We start from the raw sequence: 7,845 nt of genomic DNA, 5'->3' as shown, positions 1-7,845 counted from the left end.
CGAGCAAGAAGTAATTATTCGACCAGGGTACGAGAGGATCGATAGCCCAGGTTTGTCTGTCAAACCGACCGAATGCTACATTCCAGACATTGGACTCTTGGAAGTGTGGTCTCACACGTGATTGGCGCAGCAATCCAGAAATGTTGTGATACTTATAGCCACCAGTACCGAGTTCTACGCCATAGTCGTGCATTAGTATCTCGCGTACGCTGACCGTGGCATCAACCGCGCGTTAAAGAATAAGTCTGTCCCTAAGTTTTCTTATTAGCCAGTAACTTCTCTGGTTATATGGATAGATAACGTGCAGGGAAGGTTCAAATAATTCCTGACTGATCCAGAACTTCGCTCAGATGGGCCGCCTAGTGATGGTTAATGAAACTGACTGGGTCGGCATATCACGGGCCGCCACATTGTCATCGTCATCTTCGTTGTATCTCGTAAATCCCATATCACCGTCGCAAACGCCACGAATTCATCAAACGTCATCCCAATCGGATGAGGATGCATGTGTTCAGTTCTCTTACATACTTCGATACATCTCTATGCAAAATATGAAGTCATGAAACACTGACGTATTTTACTTGTTTGGCATCCAGTAAGCCGTTGAATGACGAAATGAAGCTCTTGGATGCATTGGGAAACGCACGGTGAAAGTTTTGCTTAGAATTTATGTGTTCGTTTTTATGTATCCGTCGCATGGCTACTAATAAAATTCAGTTGCAGATTATCGCTTCGTGTATATCCTTCTCACGTTTTTTAATTCCGCTTAGTAACAACTCCGTCCCTATGTAAATCCAACTGGCCAAGGAACAAGCAAAGCGGAAAAGATAAAAACACTGAAATTATTCTTAAATCTGAAGGAATATCTCTATCAATATTTTCCCTATGCGATTGTATGGTTTTGGGAATCTTTCAAGGTAGAAATAAATATATGTTGGTCCACTGTTAATGCTAGGATGGATTAGAATCCAGCACATTATGTTCTTTTTGCTGCAAGAGACTCTTACCGATAGCCCCTGTAACTCAGTTAAGCAAAATATTCGCGTTTTTCCTAAATCCTTCTCCCAGGTTCTGGATGGAACTGCCTGAGCGCGTACTACACCGAAACAACTTATTTACAGTCCACAACCAAATGGGAGCCGACTTGGGCATTTTTATGAGCGAACGCAGAATGGAAACGGAGATCTGGCCGAGAATATCGCTGTCTTAAGCACCTGGGCTCCTTCGCAGGTTTGCAGCGAGCGGCTCAGAAATAACAAAAACCAGCCTCTGATTTGTAGCCCCACCGGCTGCTGAGTTTCGAGCTACCGTAAGGCCACCAACGACTTCGCGGAACAGAAGCCTGTAAAAGAGAACCTCCGGGGACTGACCTTTACTGCTTCGGTCGCTAGGTCGTAGCAGTTGCGTCTGAAACCCAGTTTACGATGCCCGCCACCAGGCGGCGGCGCTAGGCTCTCCTGGCGTTAGACCAAAGCGGTCTTTGCGCTTTCCCAGGTTACGGTGGGACACTTTTCACTTTAACGACCGCGGTCGGGACCGCCAGCTGCGCTGGAATAGGGCACACTGGAACGGCACTCTCCGCTGGCGGATTTGTGGTGGCTGTTGAACTTAGTTTTTGAGCCAGAAAAGGCCGCGGGGTTGCGAAGCGACGCCTAAGGGTTGCGTAGAAAGTAGTGAGCGAAACTATAAACAAAGCGGGCGCGTGGAGAGGGTGGGGATGATGGGAGGACGGGGGGGGGGGGGGGGGGGGGCTGTTGTTGACCATGCCGCTCAGTGCTCAACGGTAGTGGCTAAAGGCAGGAGGTCAATATTGTCGCAGAAAGAGAGGGAGGGGAGAGGAGTAGAGGGAGCTAGAGCTGCGGCAGTATGACGTCCAAGGAAAGCGAAAACACTCGCGTGCTAAGAGATGTGAATCACTACCCACGATACATTCCTGGAGCAATTCCGTCCAGATACCTTAGTCAAGCCTGTGATATATTAAATAAGAGATAGTTTTCGAAGGTTGGCCCGTACGTGCTAAATAGAAAACTTTTTTTCATGGTATTAAGCTAAGTAACGAAAACATAACTACGTCAGTTTGTTTTGAGATGTTCGTGAAATGTCTTACGTATGCTCAGTTTCCTCGCAAGTAATTTGTAACCGGTCAGGAAGTTTGAAAATACCCCTCTGATTGAGCCATAAGACCGCTCACCAGCTCCAAGTTAATTAAGATTGGAACTTTTTGCGTCCAGAGATAGCAGCACTAACGCATCACCAAAAGGTGGTGACTTCTATTCTACTCGAGGTGCGTAAATCTCACACTGGCAGGGAAGTTTTAGTTATTCCGCGCCTACAAAGCAGAGCCGCTCACGGTTTCCCCTCGATTGGCGGCACGCGTTAACCGCATCGGGAACACCTCGAAAGACGGTCAACGCTAGCGAAATCCCGGTCCGCTAACTTTAGTATGGGGGCCTTCCCGGAGTGCCTGATTTTGGCAGGAACCACGTTTTCAAGAATGCGACAGTAGCGACATTAATTCCTGGCGTACTGTACTTGAATAACGAGGGCAGTGCGTTACAGAGCGCGCGTAGCGCTAATTCGCCAGTAATATTCGACAAGGGCCTACCATGCAGAAGGGTGGACAAGTTCTTCAACGTTCTTGAACGAACAGCGTTTTTTCGACTAATGAAGACACCGACAGTGCGACAGTAATTTATTTATGCCCACCCACCGGTCCCCAGCGAGAACATGCGTTCAGATTCTTAAACCTCCTTGTGTCGAGGATAAAGCGGATTAGGTCAGTGCTGTCCTGACAGCGGACATCGCGACAGGCGTGCCGACAGATTTATTCAAGCAAAGATGCTTTGCCCAGACAAAGCCAGCACTGCTCTCAACTGTTCTTTGATCTAAGTCCAAGCAGTTAGTTCGAAAAAAAAAATAAAGAAGCTGCATGTTGCATCCAAAACTACGACGGGACATTTTTATTCAAGTCTAATAGTAACTATTGGCACTGTGTAAAAGGTAAGCTAAATATCGCTCGCCATGAGAAGTGCCCGTTTCTGTTATAAAAAAAAAATCAGCAAAACTGCCTCAGTCTCCTGGGAGCATTCGTTTTCGATGGACGGAATGGTGTCCGAAGGAAAAAAATATCGGTTCATTGGCCTAGTTAGATTCAATGCGAATTAGGCGCACTAACATTGTGCGGCCATTTTTTGACACGGATAATCTTAGTTTTGCATTGTTTATCACGGTTATGCTTTGCTATGCATGATATTTCTGTCGAATTGGAGTGGTATATAATATGTGTTCGGTGCATGTTTGTAAAGCGCATCTATATGTCTGTGTGGGGGCATATGCCCACACCCACACACATGGGCCGGCTAGCCACAACCGTGTGGACATCTTACCACCTGCTCAATACAGGATCAGCAGCACAAACGGCCTTTTCCGCGCATGTCAGCTTGAGTTCTAGCCTACTAAAAATTTCCTTACACTGCACGCTTCCAGAGCTCAGGGACCCAGGGAGAAGCCACGGCCTCTCAATTCCAGAGTCTCTTCACATCATCGAAGCTCAACAGAGACGTTTGCTCAAGCAGCCTTGGAAGAAAGCATCCGAAAATGAGGGCAGACAAAAGACCGCAGGACAAGCCCATCCTGAAGATGTTTAAAAGCTTCTATGAGAGCTCCGGCTCACATCCAGACCCATTCTTGTTTCACCATGTCAAGACGGTGTTTTATGAGGATGCACAGAAGCACGTGCTGACGTGCTGATTTGAGTAAACTTTCTGCTGTGCTTACAAATTACTCCGAAGCCACTGACTGCAGCGTATGTTTCTCAGTTTGCTGTTTTATTTCTTTCGTGATTCCTCCTGTCACAGCACGTTCGAAGTGTACGCCGAAAGTGCCAACAGGTGCTGCACCTCTCATTTCCTCATAGCCCGTTTCTTTGTTCTGAGCCCGTTTCTCCGTCTTACGCCTCCGGCGTAGGCTAGTAATGTCACTGTACGTTATAGATCCTCAGGCGTTCGAAATTATCCTCCTGCCCTACACGGCGTACGGCACCTTTCTCTCCCCTCCTTTGTTTGCTCTCTTCTTCCTCTTTTCCTCCATGGCTCGACTGAGGTATCCACCGAGATGTGAGACAGTTCCTCTGTGTTTCAATTTCTGAAAGCCAGTTAATTCATATGGATGATACAGAGGGTTACGAGCAGCATGCACGCCTTCTGAGACTTCAGATCGCTGCCACCGCCAACATACCGTTGCCATAGGCATAAAACAAAAGAAAATAAAGAAAAATGAAGGATGAAGAACAGCAAAAGAAAATCAGGCGTGAGGATAGGAATAAAATGAGTGTTTTGTAAAACTGTACTACACTGGCGACACTAATATTTGATTAAGCTGGAGCATTAAAAGCTCTTTTCACTTTTCACGTTTTGTTTGCCATTTCACATCAAAACAAATCTAATCGGAATGAAAAGTTGAGACGCATGCTTTGGAAGAAGTAATAAGGTACGCTTACCATGCATCCTTCCTTTGAACACTAACGCTGCAATTCAATAAGTGCTGTCTTATTCTGATTCAATTTCGTAGAAAGTGCCACTCAATAGGAACCATGTGGCTATCAGTCGTTTATTTAAAACAAAAAAGCCGCGGACCATCAATGCGATTCATGCTACGTACACTAAAGAGCTAGCATTAGTGTTCCCTCATTACGGTGGCGGGTGTAGTGATGCAGTCCAGCAGTGACAATATTCCACACCTGCACCCCTTCACAACCCCCCCCCCCCCCCCCCACGACCCTGATTGTGCGACTGAGGTTTTACGTCTCGCACCCGTCGCCCCACCACCGACTTGCCGTCTGTCCCTGTTGTCACGGTCCTCCGGTCCTCCCTCCTGTCTCCTTTCCTCTCCTCCTCGCCCTATCTCTCTATCCTTCTCGTTGTTTGTGTGAAGTCTTTTTCCTAAGGACATCGCTGTTTTCGAACAGATGAGCGAAGACGTGAATGGCACCCCCGTAGGACATACTGCATTTTCAAGTTGCAGTTATACCAGTCGAGGACAGTGTCTTTCCAAATTTATGTGCTCAAGTGCATGCCTTAGCTGAATGGTAATTCCTGAGAGCCTTCGCTGAGACACGTTAATACTTTCCTGTCGCTCAAAAGCAGATGTCTTTGTGTACATTTTGCTGAATTAGCGATGGCGGTACTTAGCGAAGGATGTAGATCACAGGAGAGCGCACAGCTCTGCAGCGCTATTCAAGAGAGCAAAGCATGACCACCCCACAGTTCTTTTTGACCCGTAGAGAGAGTTATTCGGGTGCCAGTTCTGCTCTCAGCCTTGGTGGCATTTCACTTATTCGGTAATTTAAACTGATAAAACAGATTCTGAGAGTTCAGCGGATAGTTTTCTCTTTTTAATGGAGCGCCAGCTCTAGGAGTCGTCATGCCCAGCATTCATGGACGAAATTTTCGAATATTAGAATATTGTAAGGTACTGTAACAGAAATATTGAAGGCAGTGGTTCATTCTTCCGATTCGTAGCAAACTATTTCTTTCAAAGTTTTTCCATTGCTCGCATCGCGCAGCTAAGATTGCCATAAAAAAAAAAAAAACATTTGGGAACGTTTTTGACGATAGCAAACGATCGATATAGAAGTGCGAGCCTGCCGACGGGAAATCTGCGGATATATTGATTGTTATACTGAAATCTTACAATGTATGAAAAACTGCATTCATAAACTTTTTGTTTGAAAAATGCTTTTGTCTATAGTTTCTGGGTATGCAAGAATGCCCTGCGTTGTGTACTTCTCTGTATTTTCTTGTTTCGAAAACCTTTTGTAGCTTTTAAAAGCTCCGCTATTCAGTGAAAATATCGCGTTCTTCATTAGAATAAGGTAACGTATAAATAAAGGACAAATTAACTTTGTCCTCACTGTACTCCTCAGGTATGATACGGTGCTGAGAGTAGAGATTCTTTCATGTTCATCAAATCCAGGCAGTAATATCGGGACCCAAACACAAGAAAACTGCACGACACAGCGCTACTCGCTACCGATGTATTGTATTCAGAGGCTTCTCATATATCCGCATATCAAGAAAGTAACAATAGGTTTTTTAAAAAGTCAGACGAGATTTGCTTGTTAATGTTTCTCGGCCGAAAGGCTCTCATGGGTGCGTGATGACACTCGGTTGTTGTTGTTTTTTTTTTATATGAGTATATAAAGAAGTTGTAAATAAAAAAATTCAGTTGCGAGTAGCGCTCCGCCCTGTAGTTTTCTTGCGTCCGTGTGCCTGCTGTAGTGCCCGTATATTTTCAACATGAACGCATTGCAACAAGCTGAACTTTGTGCCTTGATGCAGAGACCTTTTGTTTTACGTTTTTCTTGAACTCCTACGTCATTTCGTTAATTGTCTTCCGTTCAACGGCCCGGAGTATACTGAGAAAAGAGAGATGGCTCTCTCTAAGCACGGTCAGAAGGGTTACGCTAGTATGAAATATGGTGATATCAAATACTCTAAGAGGTCAAAAATCTCGGAGACTAAGTAAGGTTGGACCATTACTAAACCAAATTCATAAATGGTTCGAGTTCGAACGGGGTCGACCACGAAACTCCAACCAAGTTGCAAGTGCAGCAATCCGAAGCCTTCAGCACACGCTAAATTTATTCGCCGTGCCGTAACTCAATCTCCCATTGTGCAATTTTATGCGTGCTTCTGTTTGCAGCATGCAGTTCAAGTAATATACGGTGTCATTGCCTATTGATTCGCAGCATAACAGGAGGGTGCATATGTCTTGCCGAGGCAATCGTTTCCGTCGCAGCTCCAGACTCTAACGCCAGGCTCTTTGTGTAAATCACTTTCTGACGTCATTGATATTACATCAGCCCTAGCGTGACGCGACTTGATGTTTGTACGTCCCACAGAAAAGGCAGGTTTTATCACGGTTGCATAACTACGGCAGCGTGTGGTTCACTACATCATCATTATTTGTTTACGAGGCTTAGCGCTACGCTTGTGCACCATGGGCGACTGGACAGCAAAACGACAACAACAACAACAAAAAAGCTATATTTCTTCTTACATGGGATTGCGTAAACAAATCCGCGGTCTCCGACGTAGAGTTACGCCCAGAGTTTCACTCGCAATGCATACCGGCGCTGCTGCATGTTGCTTTTCGTAGTATGCTTTGCACCCACAAAGCACTTCTGAATTCATTTGTCTCGGGCTTGGTTGGTGGGGTGCATATGGACTCTTTCTTTTTGTATTCCGCATATTATTTAGCATATGCAAACTTTTCGAACGCAGGGAGTGAGGTATTATTCTCACTCTTCTATCTCTTACCAGAGCCCGAACAATTCAAGGCAGTAGGCAACGCTCTTAAAACTTTTTAGAGGTTTATTGTTTTTGCCAAAAGTAACCACAAAGCATCGTTTGGTTCTCGATCGTAAAGTAGAGCCCTTACAGCTTCCCTGAACATAGCTCTTGGAAATTGAGGGTTAGGGTTTTTCTTACCTTACATAGATTTGGAGCTTGGGGGACGGTAACACTATACCACTGAGATGCACATCATGCAGCCTGGTTACTCTTGGAAAAGACCGCAAGTGTTCTGCTAAATGGGCAATATCTTTTCGATTACTCGGAGGAGCGGTCGCTATGGTGGATAATAACCAGTTTTCAATACAAGCTAAATGGGCAGGGAACCAAATTATCAAAGTTATCGAAGGTTTCTACAAGAACCCGGAATCTCTTAGCAAAGTTAGTTACGCTTCACTAGCGCTCTAATTGTTTCACGATTGCACGCACACCGCTCTGGGGTGGTATGTCTTGCAAACTCTCTCTTCTCAATGATAGCTTCAGCTCTACTCCA

This window comes from Amblyomma mixtum, chromosome 7, assembly GCF_055824585.1.
Source record: "Amblyomma mixtum isolate Tamu chromosome 7, ASM5582458v1, whole genome shotgun sequence".
Classification (NCBI taxonomy): domain Eukaryota; kingdom Metazoa; phylum Arthropoda; class Arachnida; order Ixodida; family Ixodidae; genus Amblyomma; species Amblyomma mixtum.
Note: the sequence above shows the minus strand (reverse complement) of the source record.